This window comes from Neovison vison, chromosome 7 (genome assembly GCF_020171115.1).
Source record: "Neovison vison isolate M4711 chromosome 7, ASM_NN_V1, whole genome shotgun sequence".
Taxonomy (NCBI): domain Eukaryota; kingdom Metazoa; phylum Chordata; class Mammalia; order Carnivora; family Mustelidae; genus Neogale; species Neogale vison.
Genome location: NC_058097.1, coordinates 114,824,313 through 114,847,496, shown reverse-complemented (window position 1 = coordinate 114,847,496; position 23,184 = coordinate 114,824,313). Strand labels below are relative to the sequence as shown.

Genomic DNA, 23,184 nt, shown 5'->3' with positions numbered 1-23,184 from the left:
ACCTGGGCCTGCGCTCGGCTTGCGGTGGGAGCAGTGGGACCTGCCCACTGTACCCCATCACCTCAGATTTGCAGAAAGCCTTCTACAGAGTAGGGGTTCCAAGACTGGCTTCTGAACTCCCCAGACAAAGCTTTTTGAGGAATCCTAGGCATTGGCAGAAATGTGTACGGTAGATCATTAACTGAAAATAATCATGTAACAGAGACAAACTGAACCATCGCACACACAGACTTCGAAATGACTTGGCGTTGTCTTTAGGCTGACTGATGTGTCTGCCGATGAGGGAGAAGAAAAAGAATCTTCAATGCTTTCCATTTCTAAAAGCCACGGTGCTCCTGGGAGCCTCCGTGGGTGAAGCCTCTGCTTTTGTCTTGGGTCTTGATCTCAGGATCCTGATCCCACCCTGGAACCCAGTCCTGGGACAGGCTCCCACCTGAGTGAGGAGTCCACTCCCCATCTCTCTCTCTCTCTCTCTCTCTCTCTTCCTCTGCTCCTGCTTTCTCTCTTTTCAAATAAATAAATAAAGCCTTTACAAAATAAAAGCTGAGACCTTTGCTTTTGTAGAGAGATGGCTGAACCAGTACGTCTGGGAAGTAGGACCAGGGCCAAGATAGGGGTGGGGAAGAAAATTCTTCCTCCTCGTGATATGGGGAAGACTCTGACCAGGGCTGTGCTTACTTGGACTCAAGAGCAAGAGAGGGGAGGGGTCTGGGAAAGGAGTGTGGAGGCATGTTGGGCATTGTGGTGTGTAAAACCCCTCTGAGAAGCCCTAGACTCCCCAAATCTCTGGGGGCACAAATACCCTTTGTTACTTTGAAGGTAACGGGGTGAAACTCAGCAATGGGGCTACTTTCCCTGTGGGGTGGCGTCAGCCCAGGCAAAGGGAAGGGCTGGAAGGTGAAAAGGGGGAAGGTCATGAGACCAGGGAGAGGCAGCCTTTGGAACCCACAGTGACCATGAGACAGCGTCAGGGGCGTCATGACCTCACAGACATGGATGCAGAATTTCCAGATAAACTGGGGCCTTTCCTGCTTCCCAGGGACCCTGGGCTTCCACCAGGCAGCAGCTGCTGCAGGATGGTGCTCCCACCACCAGGGGTGTCCTTGGCAGGAGAGAACCAGGGGCTGAGAGGAAGATCTGAGGTGGCTGCACCTCTCTAGAGAGACCGGGCAGAACTTGGAGGGCTCTGAGGGAGAGAGGGGAAGGAGGCCGGGTGAGTCTCCCAGGCCATCTGAGTGAGCTGTGCCTCCTGGGTCATGAGCTGTCCTCTGCCCCCCAGGAAGGAGGAGGAGCCCCTGCATCCTGATGGGGCCAGACGCCCACCCGGCGCCACCAGAGGAGGACACGGGGCCGGGCTGGACATGTGCCCCGCCGCAGAGGCTGCACGCAGGGGCCCGCCCTGCTCACAATGTGTGACTGCAGAAGAGGTCAGACTCCTCCATCTGCCCCAGCTGAATCCTCCAAGTCCTTGAGTTCACGTGTGAGGTTGGACAGGGGCCAGGGAAAAGATCTCTTGCAACCATCAGGATGGAGCAGAATAGCGTCCCCACAGCTGAAGCCAGAGGAGTCTGGGATGCTGGCCACAGGGGACACACACATGGGCACCTCGGGACAGCTCATAAGTGAGGCCCCAGGTCAGGCCTCTGGACCAGCTCTCCAGCTGTCCCAGGTGGGTGTCCATCAGCCACAAACAGGACAGGGTGGCCACAGGGCCGTTTTCTGTGTGGTCCCCACTATCTCTGTTTGGGTTGTTGTTGTTTTGTGTTGAGGAAACAGAAGTCATTTGGAAGGTTTTTCCCTCCACTGCTATTTACTTGTTTATGTGTTAGTTTGTTTAGTGTTGCTAAGCTCAAGACTTGGAATCAAGGGCTCCTTGCCTTGGTAAAGCTGTTCCCCTTACCATCATTACCTGGGAGCCTGGACTGTGAGGCACGGGTGTCCCCGAGTCCTCTGGAACCCAGGCTGTGTTGGGGACCCCATGTTGGCACCTCCAAGTATTTAGTACAAGGGACAGCTTAGCTTGTTTCCATCGTGTTGCTAAAATGAATTAATAAATAAAGTGGGATCGAGAGGTCATAGGTGTCTCCCTTCTTAGCCCCTGCCTCCAGAACCTTCTAAACCTGCCATCATGTGATCTTGCTATTTTCAGTATTCTGTGAAATACCATGATTTCATTTTCTCAGAAACTATAAAACCACAACTGCAGTAAACATGGAAGGCCACGACCTTTCTTTCACAGCAGAAATGAGGCCGGAGGGGCTCCTGGGTGGCTCAGTGGCTTAAGCCTCTGCCTTCGGCTCAGCTCATGATCCCAGGGTCCTGAGATGGAGGCCCGCATCAGGCTCTCTGCTCAGCAGGGAGCCTGCTTTCTCCTCTCTCTCTGCCTGCCTCTCTGCCTACTTGTGATTTCTGTCTGTCAAATAAATAAATAAAATCTTTTAAAAAAATTAAAAGAAAGAAAGAAATGAGGCTGGAATCATTCATATTAAGTCTTTAGAGGAAATAAACATGTGAGAAATTAGCCCCATGCCCAGGCACTTCCCTTTACCCCTGCTGGAGGGGATGCAGTTGAGCACAGCTGTCTCTGGGGACTAGGGAGCAGAGAGACTCCATCTTGCAGGGCCCACAGGGGCCGAGGTCCCTGCAAAGGGAGAACAGATGTGGCCACTATGGTGGTGGAGGTGGGGGCCTGGATCTGAGCGGGAGCATCTGCAAACAGTGTCCAGACAGTCACAGGGGACATGCTGGCCCTCACCGGGTGGGGGATATCCTCAAAGGCCCATCTGCTGTACAGGTTGGGGGAAGTGGTCAATGACCGCATGATTCAACCACTAGCACTTGCTGAGGCTGAGGACATGGGGGTGGGTCACATTGCTTTTTGCCCAGAAGAACTCTTTAATCAACTCATGTCCTTTCTTTTTTAAAAACTGTGACCCAGGGGCGCATGGGTGGCACAGTCAGTTAAGGGTCTGACTCTTGGTTTTCGGCTCTGGTCGTGATCTCAAGGTCGTGGGATCAAGTCCTGTGTTGGGCTCCAAGCTCAAAGCAGGGTCTACTTGGGGCTGTCTCTTCCTCTCCCTCTGCCCCACCCACACCTCAAATAAATATTTAAATTTTTTTTTTAAGGTTTTATTTATTTGTCAGAGTGAGCACAGGTAGACAGAGTGGCAGGCAGAGGCAAACAGAGAAGCAGGCTCCCGCTGAGCAAGGAGCCCGATGTAGGACTCGATCCTAGGATGCTGGGATCATGACCTGAGCTGAAGGTAGCGGCTTAACCAACTGAGACACCCAGGCGTCCCAATATTTAAATCTTAAAACACACATGCAAACACACACACACACACACACACACACACACAAATCATGGGACCCAGAACATCATTGCGAAAGACAATATTGGACGTTTCCAGCTGGGTACTGGGGATGCAGCTGGAGGCAGGGTGCGGCACAGTCTTTAAGGGCTCTAGAGGGCCAGGCTGGGGTCATGGGAACAGATGAGGTCTGAGTCCTAACTAAATTGAATCTTTTGTCTCCATAAAGCAGGGTGACTCAGGACAGCACTGGGTGTTTTGAAAGCACAAGTCCTCCCTGGCAAAGCAGACACAAAAGTCTTTCCTAGTCCACGAACCATGGGGAAGGGTCCATAGGGAGCTGTTCAAATCTGATGACCTCTTCTCTGTCTCAGGTTCGGCCGGAGAGAGGACTTTTAGGGCTGCTCTGTGCTTTTTTTTTTTTTTTTTTTTTCTTTTAAAGATTTTATTTGACAGAGAGAGATCACAAGTAGGCAGAGAGACGGGCAGAGAAACAGGCAGAGAGAGACAGGCTGGCCGCTGAACAGAGAGCCTGATGCGAGGCTCGATCCCAGGACCCTGAGACCATGACCTGAGCCGAAGGCAGAGGCTTAACCCACTGAGTCACCCAGGCGCCCCCGCTCTGTGCTTTGAGACCTGCGCCCCTGAGTGTCAGGGAGATGGTTTTCAACAGGTGGGAAGACAGCCAGGGGCAAGGGCGAGGGGTCTGAGGTGGTGGGGGCCAGGTGCGCAGCTCCCCCCGGCCCTGCTGGGACAGCACAGTCTCTCCCTTGCCTCGCTGGGGAGCAGGGAAACAGGCCTCCCCTGAGCAGGTACAGCTCCCAAATTCATGCCACCCTTTCTTTCCCTCCGCCTGTCCTCCTCCTCTCCTGCGACTGATGTGAGTGAAATCCTGGGCTCACTTTTCTCCCTCCTTCCCCCATCTTTCTCTGTCTGGATTACCTCTCCCCCTCCCTCCGTCCCTCCAGGTGGGAGAGGATTAGGCTCTCCTCTGCAGCAGAGTCTCTGGTTGGGGCGGACATCTTGTATCCCACAAGGTGCAACACCCTCCATCCTTCTCAGTCTTCTCTCTCAGGAGCAGGTCATTTCTGCTCAGACCCCTCCCAGATCAGCAGGAGTTCCATGACTAGAAACAGAGAGACCCCGACCACGAGGACCATCCCCCAACCTCTGCCCTCTGACCTGTCCACATCTGGGAGGAATAGGGTAGAGGAGGAGATAAGGAAAAGTTGGGCTTCCTGCTGCCTCCACGAGCAGGTGCCCACTATGGCCGCATCACTGTGGACCTGTTTCCATCCCTGAGCGCTTTCTTCCCAGCCTCTCCTCCTCTGCGTTGCAGTTGGCTCAACCTCCCACAGAGTGGGGGCTTCTGGAAGCAGCTGGTGTGCATGGTATCTCCTTTGGCAGAGAGTCTGGGAAGACACCCCCAAACCCAAGAACCTGCACTACAAGGGAGTCCAGTCTTAGCACGTCCTTGAGTGTAGGGGGAGGTCACGAGAAAGTTCCTACCCCCTCCCCATATTCCCACAGACCCATCACACAGCCTTGCTTGGCAGAAAATACAGAACCAAGGCTAGCACGGCACACTGGGGGGGACTTACTCATCCTACATTCAGTGGAGGTAGCACAAAGACCTAAAAAACCAGGAGGGGGCTCAAACCTGTCTGAGTTGAATGTAAAGGGAGGGCTCTCTGGAAGCTTCCTCGGGGCAGGAAGTGAAGGTGAGGTAGGTACGGATTTGTGGGTACTACAGCCTGGTGTCCAAGAAATACCTCATGGCTCCTTCTCTTGAAGTCATCCATAATATATCACCCACCATCACCGACCTGGATGCTAGTCACTCCATCTGTGTTTTGGGGGCTTCTCCCTCCTCTCATGTCTGTGGGGAGCAGTGTCTAAGGAAGGTGGTGAGCGTTTGCCTGAACTTAGAGCAGAAATATCTGTCTTTGCTGGAACTCCTGGTCCCTGTTTTGGTTTCATGCCTGGGGCCTCCCTGGTTCCCCCCCAAGTCTGAAATCCATGCAGATGACGGGCCACCTCTTTGAGGGGACCATGTCCCTGTGAGGTCACAGGCTCCTTCAGGGGCTGTCAGAATCAGGGTTGGGAGAAGTGATCCCATTCTCCTCAGTGCCCAAGGCACTCCCTCCTCTCCCCAGTATCCAGGTACTGCTGCCAAGGGCTTCAGGCCTCCAGATAGACCAGCAAGTGGGGGAGGCTGTTCTCAAACAACTTCTGTTTGTTGCCAAAAACATCCTCTTTGCTGGCATGCATCAAATGGACTAGAAACTTCTGGAAGAAAGTGGGTGCTCGCTTCAGAAGGGAAGAAAAAAAAGAGTTGAGTAGGCCAGCTAATAGGCCAGCTAGGCCACAAACAAAATGGTTTGTGTCCTTAGGTTGAATGTTGTACAAAGGAAAAGAGGTTGTAGGGGAGCCTTCTAAAGTAACAGCAATGAGTTGGCAAAATCCTCCACTTTTCTCCCATCTTCTGTTTGGAACAGAGGGGCTGGGCAGAGCCCCTGGGTGGGAAGGAGACCCCTGGCCTGGTGGGAACTCCTGGGACCAAGGCTGTGTGGCCTTTGGAACACTCTCAAAGTCTGTGTGGGGACTAGAGGAAAAGCTTACCATCTTCGAGTGTCATTAGGCCTCTCTCCCACCCTGTGAGCCTGGGGGGAGGGTCTTCCCCGGTGCAGCTGCCCCCACCTCAGCCCCTGCACTTCCTGCCACCCCCCCACACACATCATGGAGCCGCTCTTCTCATTCTTTAAGAACTCCCCACTCATTTTGCTAATCATAAATACTTTACATTACAGAGCCCCTTCACCCCAATACACTGTTACGGAGAAAAAAATTTTCTATACTCTTCGAGATTCTTACAGGTGTTCTACGAAGCAAATTGACGGAGACAGATTATCAGGGGAAAATCAAATCAGACTTACTGATGTGCATATGAGGAATTCACAATAAACATGAGATTCCAAGGACAGTTAGGCAATGTCGCCCTTGACCCGCAAGGACGACAAGAAGCCCCGGTTCAGATGTATCTTCTCTCTCTTTATTTCCGCAAGTCTACACACTTATATACGTTTACATGACCAATCAGCGAGCAGGGTGACCAATAAGGGGCCAAACAATGGGGAGAGCCAATGAGAGTCCTGTTACTATGCTGATTAAATTTGAAACAGCCAATGACTATGTCCTCCTTTAGGCAGGCTTCACCAGAACATTCGTTGTTTACTTGCAGCGTATTTTGCTGGCAGTGAGCCAAGCGCCATCTTGTAATGGCGGGGATTTTCCAGGCCAGAGGCGGTCCCCGACAAGGCAAAAGGATGTATTTATGTTATCCTGAACTAAGGAGAAGGGGTAGGGATCTGGGACTCCAAAGGGAAGGAAAGCAATTCCAAGATGGAGAAGGGTTAAGGGAGTGATGGAGGCACAAAAAGAGAAAGGAGGACACAGGAATTGGAGGAAAATAGCACCAAGGGCGATGGGAAGCAGAAAGCCTTGGTCTGGCAGGTGAAGCTGTGGAGAAGTCAAAACCCAGAGCTGAGAAGGAGTGGGCTTCACGGCTTCCACAGTGCTGGGACAAGGTAGTCCTATTCTCTGAGGTGACGAGAGCACAGAAAAGGGCTAAATCAATAACTGAGCAGGACAAAGGGTAATTTATAGTATCACCGTGGTATTCAAAACCAATTTAAGCCGTCGATCTCAAGAAAGGCGAGAGGTGCCCACGGTGTTGGTATCCATACGGGGAAATGTCACCTGGAGAGGAAGACAAAAAAAGAGAATCTTTGATTCACGGCCTTCAAGATCAAGTGTTTCCTACATTCAAGGTAAACAACACATTTTTGTTGAAAGAATGAGTGATTCAGTCAGTGAAAAAGTGAAAGAACACCCCATGGTCCTGAGGAGTCAGGTTGCCAGGTAAGAAGGGACAGCAGCCACGCTGCACTGACAGAGGGGCCCCTAGTGGGCCATCTTCCCCCAACCCCTCACCTTGCCCCCACCAAGGACTACCGCAAACAAGCTCCACTGGAATTTTCTCAGCCAGTCCCTCCCACCCCGAGTCTGCATGGAGACTCCCGAAAGACCCAGGGACCCCTCAACAAGCCCTTTTTCTCCTGAGAACTCTGTTGGTCCAGTCAAGGGCCGGTGGCAGTCCAGCACCCGATCCAGGACACTTGTGCAGTTTTTTCTTTTCCCAACGGATTTCACAGACCTTTAGTCACTATCATATGTGAGCTTAGACGATACTGAAATATTGCCACACTGATTTCAGCCTCAGCTCCAGCAATGCAAATACTAATTTTGCAAACAGTGCCAGAACCCGGGTCTGGGATAGCTTTCCCAGTGCTTAAGGATGGAGTATGCAAGGAAGAGTCAAGTCCTGTAAGGAAACTCCCGATTGTAAGTCCAGGAAGCCGGTTATAGAGCTATGGTGAAAATTACTTTAAAACACCACCCTCGGGCACCCGGGTGGCTCAGTGGGTTAAAGCCTCTGCCTTTGGCTCCGGTCATGATCCCAGGGTTCTGGGATTGATCACCTCGTCGGGCTTGCTGCTCGACGGAGAGTCTGCTTCCCCCACTCTCTCTGCCTGTCTCTCTGCCTACTTGTGATCTCTGTCTGTCAAATAAGTAAATAAAATCTTTAAAAAAAAAAAGAAAGAAAGAAAGAAAGAAACCCTCAGGGAAACCATGAGGCATTCTGGCCATGACCCCTTTTGAGATTTTTCTGGAAAAGACCCTCCCTGAACTCTCTGCTTTTGGCCTCAGGGCTCCTGAGAGCTACCCCCCTCAAGATCAGGTAACGGTCACCCACCTCAAAACACACCTACCTTCATGATCTCTGCCTCAGAGCATTCCCCGGCCTCTCCACAGCCGGGATGGTCCTTTGCCCTTCACGGAAAGCCTCACCTTCATTGATAACCATTTGGGCGTGGAAAGACATGTTGGCATTGAATCTCATAGCCTGGAAATATGCTAGAATTGGATAGTGAAAACAGACATAATGAGGCTCTCCACACCCTGCCTTCCCACAGGTCAGGAGGGCGCACACCCTCTGGGCCACTGGCAGCCCGGAAAATGGCAGGCCTGATGAGGTGGCCGGAAACAGGATTTCTGGGGGCTTGGCTCATACCTGGGAGCACTGAAAGGAACCCCTCTCTTCCCAGGGACGGACTGTACTGCCCGGCGAAGCTCAGGTCCTCCAACAGCCCCACTCATATGGCCCCATGGCCATCTTCCCAATCCTTCCAGAGAAGCAGCCCACATTGCCCTCACCACCCATAAAACTTTCTTTGCTCCTTTGCAACTCAAATTTAGAGCTCTGGGCAAGAAGGCCCAAGGCGGGGGGGGGGGGGGGGGGGGGGGGGTTGGGGATGGGGGTGGGGAGGTGGGTGAGGGGGGGTGGGAGGGTGGGAGAAGGGGTTGGGAGGGGGGGGGGTGGTCAGGGATTCGAAATGAGGTGGGAAGGAGGTGAAATCAAATTGGGAAGGGGGGAGGAAGGAGAGAGGGAAGAGCAGGGACAAAAGTGGAGGAGGCAAAGAAGAGGGCAGGCAGAGAGGGAGGAAACACAGGGGGTGAGGGGGAGAAGGCTGTGATCACCTCCGTGGTTAAGGGTAGACCCTTGTGCCTGGCTCTCCAACCTCGCGTTCCCTCCCCGTGGCCCACCATTTCCCAGCTCACCTGCATTCTGTTCCCCAGGTCCGCGGTGATGCTCATACTGATGTCCGGCCCAGCCTCTTGCTTGCCAGCAGCCGTACAGGACCAGCATCAGCAGTGGGGGCAGCAGCATCAGCAGCGTTGGGGCGAAAGGTCCCATTTTGCATGCAGGATCAGGGAGCAGAAGAACGCAGGGCAGAGCCACAGGACTGAAGACGGGGCGCTACAACAGCAGCTGGGAGGAGCGCCAGTGGGAGCCGAAGCAGAAGACTGCACTTCTCCCCCACAGCGTGACCAGAACCGAGCCCTAGACCTCCGCCGCCCGCCCCCGCAGAGGCGGGGTACACACCACGTGATTTCTCTTAAACCAGTCTCCAGAGCGTGCTGGGAGCCCAGACTGAAATCGCGTGATTTCTCAGAAATGGATGGTTAAAAACAGGCATAAAGCCACACCCCCTTTTGATAAAAAGGCAAGTCTAAGGACTGACGAGCCACAGGAATTTCCCCACTGAAAGTCCCCGGCACTCCCTTCCGCAACCCCACCCCGCAGGCAGCCCTGCGCCTGGAAGCCACACCACGGGCTCCACCTTAGCGGGGGACATTCTCTGCAGGTTCCTGCCACCACCATAAACACCCCTGTTTGCTGTAGAGCCGCTATCTGCCTCTGGCTCTCTCTCACTTCTCAATCCCTTGTCCCAGGGGTTAACCTAACAGGTCTATCTTCCAGGCAGGCTGAAGACTAGAGATTTGGGTTTGTGTATATGCTGAGGAATGTAATTTAAAAACACTGAACTGGAGGGACGCCTGGCTGGCTGCTGCGGAGGGGAGTGGGGAGAGCGGTGGGTGGGAGGTGGAGTAAGCAACGCTTGACCTTGGGAGTTGTGAGTTCAAGCCCATGTTGGGTATAGCGACTACTCAAATAAAAATTTTTAAAAAGCAAAACAAACTATAGAAATGATCCCTGAAAGCAAAACAAAACTTTGATCTGGAAAAAAGAAAAGTTTTGTAGCTTGGGCTTCAGGCTCCTCTGTGCCCCCCTCCCAGGCACACCCCAGAATTTGGGGCCACCCTTACCCTAATGCAGACTTCAAGAATGAATGGATCTGCTCCCCTCCTGCATTAACCTTCTCTCCCAGCTTAAGAACAGGAAACCCGGGACACCTGGGTGGCTCAGTTGGTTAAGCAGCTGCCTTCGGCTCAGGTCATGATCCCAGCGTCCTGGGATCGAGTCCCACATCGGGCTCCTTGCTCGGCAGGGAGCCTGCTTCTCCCTCTGCCTCTGCCTGCCATTCTGTCTGCCTGTGCTCGCTCTCTCTCCCTCTCTCTCTCTCTGATAAATAAATAAAATCTTTAAAAAAAAAAAAAAAAAAGAACAGGAAACCCACTGAAATGGAGAGATTACTCCATAGGCGAATATATTCCCCAGCCCACCTCTGAAGTCTGAAGACGCTGAGGCAACTACGTCCTCCCAAAATAGCATATGACATTGACAGAGAACTTGCTATGTGCCAGACATACCGTTGAATACTGGAGCAATACTGTTGACAGAGCAGAAGGCAAACTGAGGACAGAGCACAGGCTGACAGCACAGGTGGGATCTGTGTCTCACCTTCCTCAGGTTATCTCTGCTGCAGTAAAGACAAGGGAAGGAAAGACAAATGGTCATGGTTAATGTAGAGAGATAACACTCCTGCGGGACAGGAGTCTCTCTCAGTTTACAAATGTCTTAGTGATTCACAGGAAAAAAGCATTCTTATCAACCACCTAACTTCCAGAAGGAAACTCGCAACGCTCTTAAGGGTAATGCTTTGCTAGAGGGAAAAACAACCTTAACTTGATAGTGGCAAGGCCTCTCATACCTTGTAGGTCCTCTTTAGCATAGAAAAAAAGTTCATTTGAAAACCTCCCTTTTGGGGGCCTGGGTGACTCTGGTTAAGCCTCTGCCTTCGGCTCAGGTCCTGATCTCAGGGTTCTGGGATAGAGCCCGGCATCCGGCTCTCTGCTCAGCGGGGAGCCTGCTTCTCCCCCTCCCCCGCCTGCCTGTGATCTCTCTCTTCTCTCTCTGTCAAATAAATAAATAAATAAATAAATAAATCTTTAAAAAAAAAAAGAAAACCTCCCTTTTCCCTTACCTCCCCCAATCACACAGTATGTCATCAGCCACCCCTCACAGCCCTGGGGCAGCAGCTCTTCCTGCTCATGGGTCCCGTCCCTGTGCTTTAATAAAACCACCGTTTTGCACCAAAGATGTCTCGAGAATTCTTTCTTGGCTACTGGCTTCGGACTCTGCCCCACCAACTTTCACCTATTAAAAACCACATCATGGGGTGCCTGGGTGGCTCAGTGGGTTAAGCCTCTGTCTTCCGCTCGGGTCATGATCTCAGGGTCCTGGGATTGATGAGGGAGCAGGAGGCTGGCTGAGGAGGGAGCAGGGGCTGGCGCCTTGCACCCCCTCTCCACCCACTCCCCTTAGTAATATGTGTGACATTCCTCAGGCACCCCTGACTGCCCTGAAAGAACAACAAATGGTTATATTGCAGAGATCACAGTCCTGTAAGGCAGGAGTCTCCCTTTGTTTGCAAATGTCCCTGAGATTTACAAACAAAGAAGCTACCTTATCAGTAGCCCAATTTCCAAGGACACATAACTCAGTTCCTCAAGCCCTAATGCCACCCTCCCCTCCATAAGAAACCAAAGGAGGTGGAGGTAAAAAGAAATGTAAATAAAGTTAAATTTCTTCTAAACCCAAATCTCACTAACTAGGACACTTGATAGGAGAAATGTGAAGCTTTATCTCTAGATCTCCAAGATAATGTTGAGAATCATTCCCAAGCATATGGCCCATTGATACACATCTAAAGGGACTCACAAGAAGATTTTTATTACTAGTAATAAATAACCTTTCTCCCAACAATAACTAACCCCTCAAGGTCCTGCAGACCTTGCTTCCAAAATTCTTAAGAGACTAACATCATCCCCTTTGTCCTCACCTACCCAACTCCTGTGTATATAACCAGACACTCCTCACAGGCTCGGGGCAGCCGCATCTCTGCCTGCCCACGGGTCCTGTCCCTGTGCTCTAATAAACCACCTTTTTGCACCAGAGACGTCTTAAGAATTCTTTCTTTAGCCGTCGGCTCCGAACCTCACCCCACTGAACCTCACCTAGGTTCGAGAACTTCATCAGGATAGAGCCCCACATGGGGTTTTCTGCTTGGTGGGGAGCCTGCGTCCCTCTCCCTATCTCTGCCTGCCTCTGTGCCTACTTGTGATCTGTCTGTCAAATAAATAAATAAAATCTTTTTTAAAAATAAAATAAAAACCACATCATTTAGCGTCCAATGTGGGGCTTTGAATCTTTATATCTGGACCTAGGGCTTTGGTTAAAACTTGGTGAGTGCTTTCCTTCTCGTCCTTTGCTCTCATTTCAGGAGCTTGTCAGGGACTGCGGTCTTACTGGAACACTTTTTTGCCTGCTGCTCAGTCTGCAATCCTCTGGCCCATGGCTACTCTACCGGAAGGAGAAGTCTGCCTTTTGGCTGGGTGTTAGTACCCTGCCCGGGGTGGTAATAAGACCCAGAAACTTGATGCTGTCTCTTTACCCCTGTCCTTAGGCAAAGTCCTCTGTCATGGGCGGGGGACAGCTGCCAATCTTAAGATTCCTTCGTGTGGTTTCCTCCTCCTTGGTCTAATGTGACCCCCTTCACACTTCTGGTCTAGCCGCTTCTGGCTGCAAGACCTCAGTGTGGACCTGGCCGAAAACAGTACCCGACTGACTTTAACCTAACCCGACCCATTTCCCAGGGACATTGACTATGAGGATGACATATGTTAGAATGTTGTTTAGATCATGATGGCTTTCTCTTTGTACTGCCTTCTATCAGTGTCCTCTACTAACTACTTAAGTCACAAAATTGTGTACTTTCCTCTTATAAAACGTCTCTAGTATAGTCCATGGGTTTAAAAAAAATAGATTCTAAGTGGACTTCACAGCAAAGCAAGCCAAAGTGCATGTGGTCTTCACAGCGGGGCCTTCAGCAGGGCAAGCCAAGGCACATTGTGACCTTCACGGGGAGACTTCGGCAGGGCAGGCCAAGGGGCAGTTGGCCTTCACCTTGGGGCCTTCATGTCAAGGGAAGCCAAGGTGCACGTAGCCCTCACAGCAAGGCAAACTCGGTCCATACACGGCATCCATCGCAGTCTAGAATGCGATGGGGAAGTAGGGGGAGGGCCGGTCTCTCTCCTACAGGGCCTTTGTGGCAGGCAGTGATCACAGAGATTTCATGTGAGGGATACTTCAAGTTGCTATGACTCCAGGAACCTCCTGAAAAGGGTTTTCTCCCTCCCTTTCCCCCTCCTTCCCCCTTCTCTTTGCTTAGCCAACACCCCCTTCTCCCACTCCCTTAAACAATCCTCTCATGTTGTAAAAAGTGATAAGATACTACAAGGAATGTTGAAAGGTCAGTCTACATGCAAATAAGGGATTGTAGTCTGACCAATGCCAATGGTCAGTCTACATGCAAATAAGGGATTGTAGTCTGACCAATGCCGACGGTCAGTCTACATGCTAATAAGGGATTGGGATCTGGCCAATGCCGATGGTCAGTCTACATGCTAATGAAGGATTGAAATCTAGCCAATACTGTCTGTTTCCCTTTTTGTTAACGACCAATGAAAGTAACTTCTCACTATGTAAATGAAGGATGCTGAGCGAACCAATCAGGGGTATTCCCGCACGCCAAGTATGCCTTTACATTAGAACTAGCCAATCTACAAACACCAAGTATGCCTTTACATTCAAACCAGCCAATGAAAACTTTGTAACCGTGCTTTTGCTTCTGTACGTATGTTTTCGCTTCCCCAAACCCCATAAAAAGGCCCTGAACTAAGTAAGGGCTGGCGCGCGAGTCCTCCTAAGACTTGACCGCCCGCAGGTACCTGTGTCTACTCAATAAACCTCGTGCTGTTTGCATCTGACCAGTGGACTCGGCTTGGTTTTTGGGTCCGGGGGTCTCCTCCTGAGAAGGGGTCCATTCCGGGGTGCTTGGAGCCCCGGGGGGATCTTTCACTCCGACATACTCTGCATGTGGGATGCCACCTGGGAGTCAGGGTGGGAGGGCTGGTTTTCTTGGTAATGGACGTTCTCTATTCAACCCCCAAGGACTCTCCCCTGGGATGCCTTTTCTCCCACTGGAAACAATTCGGACTGCAAAATTTTAAAAAGGTACTGCATGACCTCAGTAGGATCTATCAGATCTCTTCTGCGGGAAACAGGGCAAATGGATGTAGGGTACCTTCATTGCTCGTACCTGGGCCTTCACTGGTCTACACCAAGAACTGAGGGCCTCTTACAGAATGTGTTTGCCCAAATGTGTCAGCTAGTAAACTCCGTCCTGACATGTCAGATGATAATTACCTAAATAGGCCTCCTGAGAATAAAGCCTGGTTGCTGGAAGAAACACTGGCCCTTCCTGGCAAAGGGGGCACTGACTTTCTCCCTCTCTCATTATTCCTCCTAATAGACCCAGGTTACTTTAGTGGCATGTGGGGGCTTCTCCCTCATTCATTTCCTGGCTGTCATTGGAACCAACTGTCTCTGCTTAGTCTACCTCGGGGTGGTGACTTTCAGAAACATTCCCAAGCAGCTGCTGAACTCCCGTTGTTTCAGGGAAATTCCCTGTCTCCTCCAGCCTGACAGGAACCACCTGTTTCCTTTGGTTGGTGGGGAAACATGGCGTCTGCCGCTCTGTGAAGCTGATGAGCTCTAGAACCGGAAACCCTTCTTCTGCTGTTAGGCAGCTCTTCTCCGTCTCCCCCTCGTCCTGTTTCTGCACCACCTCGGGTGCAGCCTGCATAACTGGCCTCTAGACCATCCTCGCTGCCTCCTGCACCACGGCTCCTCCTCCTCCCCACTCCATCAAGGAGCAAAGAGCACTTGCTAGACTTTCCACTGCCCACCTCAGAGTTCCCCACCAGCGTCCCAGGTCAAAACTGACAGCGGGGAACAAACTCACTTTTATTGCAAGGAGCACTGGGTGTTGTATGCAAACAATGAATCGTGGAGCATCGCATCGAAAACCAGTGATGTACTGTATGGTGACTACCCTAACATGATAAATAAAATAAAATAAAATCCAGGTGAAACATAGTTTTGTATTGAAACTAAGTTTGTTGATTTTAATAAAGAAAAACATGTGTTTATTTTCTTTAAAGATTTTATTTATTTATTTATTTGAGAGAGAGAGAGCATGAGAGCGGGGAAGGTCAGAGGGAGAGGCAGACTCCCCACAGAGCAGGGAGCCCCATGTGGGACAAAATTCTGGACTCCAGGACCATGACCTGAGCTGAAGGCAGTTGCTTAACCAACTGAGCCACTGAAGCATCCTGATAAACGTTGTCTTTAAACTTATCAGCATTAAGTGTGAAAACTTTTATTCTATCAAGGTTTGCTGAAAGTCAAATAAGCTCGTTGTTACATCTGTTGCAATTTGTTAGCAAAAAAATGACTTAAATGATTGTTAATTGTCTCAAAGTTTTCGTGGGTAATTATTAAGACAGTTTCAGTGGGATTCATAAAAGATATTTTCAGGACAAATACAGGTATTTAATATCTTTAAGATCCCAAAACGGAAATTGGTAAGTATTTCCAGAACTAGCTTAACTGAGGATGATTATAGTTTAAGACTCTTGTCTAAAACATTGCTGGTTCTCTAATATTTGCTTTTCCAGACTACGATACTTTCTCTTAAAACATCGGTGATATACAGAAATAATAAGACAATTATTCCTCTGTGAACAAACTGAAGCCTTTAACTTTTCTCTCTACCTGAACCCTCTGAAATTCAGGAGGTCTCAGTGAGTGGTCTTTCTTCCATGACAATTACGGTCATTAGCATAAGTTCCATAGGAATCTGTTCTCCTTGCTAACAGGACACCATTGGAAAGAAACATTGGTGATTTTACCAAGACTTTGACTGGAATGTCATATTTGAGAGAGACGAGCATAGACTCAGATATGGCCAGACAGCTTAAAGGAACTAAGGTTGACTTTATGAAACCCGGAGCCATAAAGGCCCTTGGAACTGTGGGCCTGATACCTTGCTTACAGAGTTCCCAGCAGCCTCACCAGGTGAGTAAAGAATGTCACTTCCTGGCAGGTGCAGGAACTTCAGGATACTTTGGGGACCTCGAGAAAGAAACCCACCAAATCTAACTGGTGGTTCAGGCATATCTGGCAAGCACTTGGCTTGGCTTCTGATCTGGAAAGGCTACCAAAAGTTCAACCTAGAGGTTCCTTGTAAATAGTTCCAGCAAAGCAGATTCTGAAACAGCTGTATGGTCAAGCACTATTCCTGCTGAGCTTATATAAATAATTAGGCCAACTTTGTTAGAATTGGACTTGTTTTATGAATAAATTAGTCTTGATTTGGCTATCTCTGATTAAAAATGAGGGTTACTGGGGCGCCTGGGTGGCTCAGTGGGTTAAAGCTTCTGCCTTCGGCTCAGGTCATGATCCCAGGGTCCTGGGATCGAGCCCCACATCGGGCTCTCTGCTCGAAAGGGTGCCTGCTTCCCCCTCTCTCTCTCTGCCTGTCTCTCTGCCTACTTGTGATTTCTGTCTGTCAAATAAATAAATAAATAAAATCTTTTTTAAAAGTGAGGGTTACTATAGAGAGAAAATATTTCAATAACACATATTTGTAGTTACCAGATTTTAAGCATTGAGACTCATGAAAACTGGAATAAGGATTTGCCCCAAAACAGCCAATAGGGTTAAATCCTTTTGAGTTACTATATGAAAAACCCTTTCTCACTGTAGACCTAGCAATTGATGGAGACTCTAATGTTCTGTTAATTACTCCCTTGAAGCCTGGGTTAATTCGTAAATCTCTAAATGAATATGCAAACCATATCCTCCCTAAACCTGATCTGATAAAAAGTCACTAGCAGCCCACCCCATACAAACCCTGGAGACCCGGTTTCTTTAAAGGAAGAGAAGTCTAACACAGTAGAGGATTTAACTCCAAAATGGAAGGGTCCCTGGGGGGTCATATTATATACTCCCACTGGAGTAGAATTAAAGGGACACTCTTCATGGGCTCATATATCTAGAATAAAACCTGTAACTCCCTCACAGGAGACCAGGAAGCAAACTACCGTGCCTTCTTATTCCTGTGAACCAGTGGAAGACCTCAGATTTCTCTTCAAAGGACAACAAAGGACTGGAAGAAAATTTCAGTGAACTACCGAAAGTCTCTTTATTGAGGTTCCTCTTTCTCATATTAACCTTATTTTGTTGTCTTTTCCGGTGTCTCCCTGCCTGCTGCTAAGACTCCTTCACTGTCATAATCTCCATCTGACGGAGGGTCTTTTTTTTTTTTTTTTAAGTTTTTTTATTTATTTATGTGACAGAGAGAGAAATCGCAAGTAGGCAGAAGTAGGCAGAGAGGCAGGCAGAGAGAGAGGGAGAAGCAGGCTCCCTGCTGAGCAGAGAGCCTGATGTGGGGCTCAATCCCAGGACTCTGGAATCGTGACCTGAGTCAAAGGCAGAAGCCGCCCAGGTGCCCCCGGAGGGTTCTTTCTACTCAAGAATGGGTATTATTGTGGTAACCTAATGAGATTTTTTGGCTGCATGCTGTATGCTAATATCCCTATGTTAGATACCTTGGATCAGCTGCCTCTGCCTTTGGTAATTCCTGTATATGAATTCCCCAACTGACCAACGTTGACCCATAGGTGGGGACAGCTCTACACCCCTATTCAGCAGGAAGAAGTTCCAGAAGCTAAGACCTTCCACCCTCACCAATCTTAAAGACTTAAGAGTCCAATTGTTCAGAGGGGTATGATGTGGGAAACCAAGGCACAAGGAAGTGGTGATAAAATTAAATGTTCAGGGGTGTCTGGGTGGCTCAGTGGGTTAAAGCCTCTACCTTTGGCTTGGGTCATGGTCTCAGGAGCCTGGGATCGAGCCCTGCATCGGCCTCTCTGCTTGGCGGGGAGCCTGCTTCCTCCTGTCTTTGCCTGCTACTTGTGATCTCTCTCTCTCTCTCTCTGTCAAATAAATAAATAAATAAATAAATAAATAAATAAATCTTCTTTTTAAAAAAATTAAATGTCCATATAGCCTGTAGCCCATTGACAAATACTTGAGCCAGGCAGAGTCTCATGTCCCTCCAGGAAGCTCTCAGTGATCTTAACATTAATGCCTCGCTAGAGGGAAAAACAACTTTAGTTTGACGATAGCAAGGCCTCCTGTATCTTGTGTCTTCTTTAGCATGTGAAAATTCCTTTTGGAACTTCCCTTATCTTTACTTCCCCCCCACCCCAAAGTCTAGAATCACTAGCCCCTCACAACACTGGGCAGCAGGAAGCAGCAAGGAGCTGAGGACAGCAGCAACTCTTTTCTGCCCACGGGTCCTGCCCCTGTGCTTTAATAAAACTGCCTTTTTGCACCAAAGACATCTCAAGAATTCTTTCTTGGCCATCGACTCTGGACCCCAAAACACGACTCTGAAAACTCGTCACCACAGCTACATTAATATCCAAGGACCGGAAGACAGGATTCCTACTGCCAAAGACGGCTCCTTCCTTTAGACACAGAAGGTCCCCAGGCCCTGTTCTGCATCATGCACAAGAATGGACATGTATCAGCAAAAATAATTTTCTGTACTCTACTCATAAGTTTTTTACTAAATGGTTCTTCTGGGACTCCCATTTAGTCTTAATCCTAGAATCCTCTGGAGTGGCATGGGGGCCCTGCTGTTTAGGCCAGCCCCAGGGGATTCTTTCCTTTTTGCTCCTTGAAGCTAATCCCTGTCCCTCTTTCCAGCTTTCCAAGCTCCCTGCGGCCAGGGACGGCCCCTGCCTGCCCTATCCAGGTTCTTCCTACAGTGGAAAAGATGGATGGGACCCTGTTAGCCTGTGGGGTGCTCAGGGACTCAACACTGGTCATTGTGCCTGAACTGGGGGTGGGGATAGATCATGAGAGAAACCTAGGATGGGAGAGCATGCATTGTTTTCATAAATATATTAATATAGTTAACATAATACACTTGAAAAAAAAAAAACCCGCAAGTAAAACTTACTTGCTTTCTAAGTACAAACTATGTAAACCTTGATAAAATCATCACAGCACACAGTCAACTCTCTTCCCAGGACTGCCAAGGAAGATTAAAGGAGGCCTCCTTAGGGTATAGTAAGAATTTAAATGTTTACTCAAAAATGTTGTGCTTTTTTTTTTTGCTTTTTTTTTTTAAGATTAAGAAACCTTGTTCAGTTGCTCTCAGTGAGTGGTTAAGGATGAAGCGGTAGAGGCCGGAAAGAGCTTGTCGTTCAGCTCTGGTTTCAGGAGTGTCTCCCCACATCCTGAGCCCCACAACCCATGTGACCTGCAACCCCCACACCCCGCTGAGGCCTCTGAAAGCTCTGCCTTATGTCTTCCTTCTTTCCTGAATGCAGGAAACCAGGTAACTTGGGATCCTCCCAGCCAGCCCGGTGTTGCCCATAAAATGACTCTACAGCGCTCTTCCTCTGTTCCATGACGTAAACATAAGGATAGGTCTGCACTGTGGAAACCTAAGGAAATATTTAGAAAGTATGCCATTGGCTAATATCCCTCTCTGCCATCAGTTATAATAAGGGGGCCTGGTTCCCTGTTCGAGTCCCAGGGAGTGAGAGGAGGAATGGCTGTGGGTGTCTACAATGAGGGCAGAGTCCTAGACATCAGGGTTCCAACCCCAGGAAACATCCCAGGGTAAGCCTTACTGAGCTTGGCAGAAAGGTGGCAGAACGCCCAGACTTCAGGAAAGAACAGACCCTTGTATGAAGGTGACTAAAAACCTTTATGAATAGCCAGTGGGGGTGGGCGAGCCACCTGGGTGGCCACGTGGATTGGGCCTGAGATGTCTTTGGCTCAGGTCATGGTCTCAGGGTCCTGGGGTGGAGCCTCATGCCATAATAATGACTCATTATTTATGACAACGTGAATAGACCTTGAGAGTATTATACTAAGTGAAAATAAGTTATATAGAGAAAGAGAAATAATGCATAATTACACTCATATCTCTAATCTAAAAAACAAACAAACGAATCAAAACCAAACCCTGACTGATTGGTACAAAGATTTATACAAAGTCTGCTTCTCCCTCTTCCTCTCCCCCTCCCCCCACTCATGCTCTCTCACTCTCTCTCTCTCAAATAAAAAAGGAGAAAATCTTAAAAAATATAAAAGCATAAATAACCATTGGTTATTTCTTTATTTATTTATTTAATAAAACCGCAAGAAGGCAGTTTTATTAAAGCACAGGGGCAGGACCCGTGGGCAGAAAAGAGTTGCTGCTGTCCTCAGCTCCTTGCTGCTCCCTGCTGCCCAGGACTGTGAGAGGCTTGTGATTCTAGACTTTGGGGTGGGGGGGAAGTAAAGATAAGGGAAGTTCCAAAAGGATTTTCACATGCTAAAAAATACAGTAAGATACAGGAGGCCTTGCTATCATCAAATTAAAGATTGGATGCAACCATTAGTGTAAACGATCATTCCTTATCTGGCTTCAATTACAGCATAATTCCTGGCTCTTAGTTTGATCGGTCGTCCAGTCAGATAAGAGATCCAGTGCTGAAGAAGCATGGAAGGTCTCAGTGTCCTGACAAGCTGGCCACCTTCCCCACGTTACAAGTACATGGGTTTAGCACCCTGGTATGCTGGTAAACACTTAAAACTGGCTTGTGGGGGCGAGGCTGGAAGGAAAGAATTTGAAGACTTCCACAGTGTAAACAGCAATTTGCAACTACCATCCTAATGTCACCGAATAAGGAGTTGAGATGTGGCCACCATTATAGAGTATTTCTAGCCTAAGATACAACAGTGCCAAATAACCTTATGAACACAGATAATAAATAGTAAAATATCATTAAATAATTAAGAAGTGATAAGTATTTACCTTTGTTTCTAACATAGTGTCTTTTATACATTAATTTTAATAATATCTGTGTTCAACAACCAGCTTATGGAATTCCTGAAACTTGACCCATCAGCTCTCATCAGTCAGTTCAAGACAGTTCCCAGCACATCACGGGTTAAGTCACCACCACACAAAGAAGCAGGTCAAGTGAGAGGTTCTCAGCTCTCCATACATAAGACTATTCCTAGGGAGCCTACTTGCCTCTCTTTCTGTGTTCCCACTACAGGTGAGCCCTTGGGAAAAGACCATTTGGCTTAGCTCATCTTTTTAAACCAGACTGCTTTTTTTTTTTTTTTTTTTTTTTTTTTTTTTTACCAGGGCTCAACTACTGGGTTCTTCACTTCGCTTTAGGCCATTAGAAACCGGAGCTTTCCCTCATCTGGGATGGCGGAGATGGACAGAGGAAGGACACAGGGATTGGAACGCCTCTGGACATCTTAGCTCCCGAACACTTCTTGGTCCCACAGCGAATTCTCCATCACTCCATGTTTTTTATACGGTGTGCTCAGATCCTCACAGGTGTGACTCCAAAGTGCCAGACCACGGGACACAGGGAGAAAGTTTCCAAAACAGAGCTTAAGGAAAGCCAGCCTGGGTGGGATTAGGATACAGTCCTGTCATGCTAACTTTAAGAAAAAGAGGGAGGAAAAAGTTGGAGGCTGAGGTTTAAGGAAACACTGTTAGGGCCAATTTAATGTTAAAAACTGTTTAACTAGTAGGGCCTGCTTAACCAGAGCACCTCCATATTGCCTAGGTAGCCACATTGTTGTTTACATCCACGGACTTCATTCTGGGAATAAATGTCCCAGCAGTGTCTGGTATGGTTCCGGATATCGATTCCGGGAGTAAACGCCTTAACAATAGAAGCCACATACCTTGGGTCTGTGGTTATGCCCTATAAAACCAGCCTGTGAGATCGGGAGGAGGTCGCTCTCTTCGGAGGCGGCCCTGGCCGGTCATTCTGACATCAATGCTTGGCATAGAATAAAGTTTCACATAACTTTCACTTTGTCTCAGTCTCGTTCCCCTGGCCAGTCAGTCTAACTTCTAATCCTTGGCATAGAATAAGGCTTTGCATAACTTTCACTTTGTATCAGTCTCGTTCCTTTGATAGCGGACCCCAACAAAGACCATTCAGGCTTTAGGTCCTACCTTTCAATACTGTGACTCTTAGGTAGGGATGAGGCAGCAATATTCCAGAAAGTTCTGAGAACTGCATAAAAGCGTGCTGCCAAACTTTAAACAACTGGTGGGTGTTATACATAGTGCCTCTTCTTTTCCATGAATTTCCACTGCTTCTGTCAACAAAAGTCTGACTCAGTCTGACCCCCAGCTGTTTCTCCAGACTCTCCACATGGGGGAAAAATTATCAACTTGCTCCTTCATGCATTTCTCCACTCCCCGGCAACCCAGCCTCAAAACCACAAATCCTAGTTTTGTCCTCCTACACAAGCCAAGTAGGGTAGGCCTTCCTCTGCCACTTTTGACCCCTGCTGATCCCACTTTTTCCAGCTAACCCACAGTCTTCAGCCATACCAGTCTTAGAGCTTTCTATAAACTTTGCTCTGTGAGGCAGAGAGGGGTCCAAAAAAGGCAACTCATCCATTCCTCCATTCACAAAGCACTTATTAAGTATGTATTACGAGGCAAGACTGCTACTAGGTAGTGGGGGTATTTTAGCGATCAAGACAGACAGGGGAAAAGAAAAAGACACAGACAGGGACCCTGCTTTCAAGGAGCTTAAGACCAATGGAAGAGATAAATATTAAACCCATAATTGTAAGAGTGATAAATGCATCTGTACCGGATCCAGCATTCAGTACTACATATAACGAAGTGGTCCAGCAGAGGTGGACAGGGAAGAAGTAGGAGGTGAGGGCCAAGAGCTCTCTGCCACCCAGCCCCCAACAGTTCTAGCTTTCCACCAGGTGGATGCCTTGCTGCATCCACAGTCTACCCCCTTGAGAGAAATTATAACTCAAGGCACAGCTTTCAACAATTCTTTGTTGATCCCTTTTCTGGGCCCATACCGTGTATTTGCCCCTTGTTTCCTGTCAAAACCAACATGTTACCATAGCCTGGTTGAGAGCAGGAGCCATAAAAGATAGGACACCCAAGAGCAGCTTTGTCATGACAAGACCCAACCGATGTCAAAACCATGGCAGGAAAGGAAGAAGAATAAATATAGAATAAGTATTTTGATCTCAATCTGTGTGTGTGTGTGTGTGTGTGTGTGTGTTTCCCCCTCTAATCTTCCA

The 23,184-nt window shown here is 48.7% G+C and overlaps 1 protein-coding gene and 1 long non-coding RNA gene across 2 annotated transcripts in view; both read right to left on the bottom strand.

Annotated features, from left to right (window-relative positions):
- Positions 1-6,916: 6,916 nt before the first annotated feature.
- Positions 6,917-9,371, bottom strand: LOC122912416. Its single transcript, XR_006385618.1, has 3 exons — positions 8,994-9,371; positions 8,144-8,288; positions 6,917-7,070 (listed from the first exon to the last, which is right to left on the bottom strand). It is a non-coding gene; the product is annotated as an uncharacterized LOC122912416 (long non-coding RNA).
- Positions 9,372-10,314: 943 nt separating this feature from the next.
- CHEK1 (checkpoint kinase 1) overlaps positions 10,315-23,184 on the bottom strand; it is a 68,897-nt gene continuing 56,027 nt past the window's right edge. Inside the window, exon 14 of the transcript XR_006385617.1 lies at positions 10,315-10,597. The gene's annotated coding sequence lies outside the window, so the exon portion shown is untranslated. The remainder of the gene's footprint in view (positions 10,598-23,184) is intronic.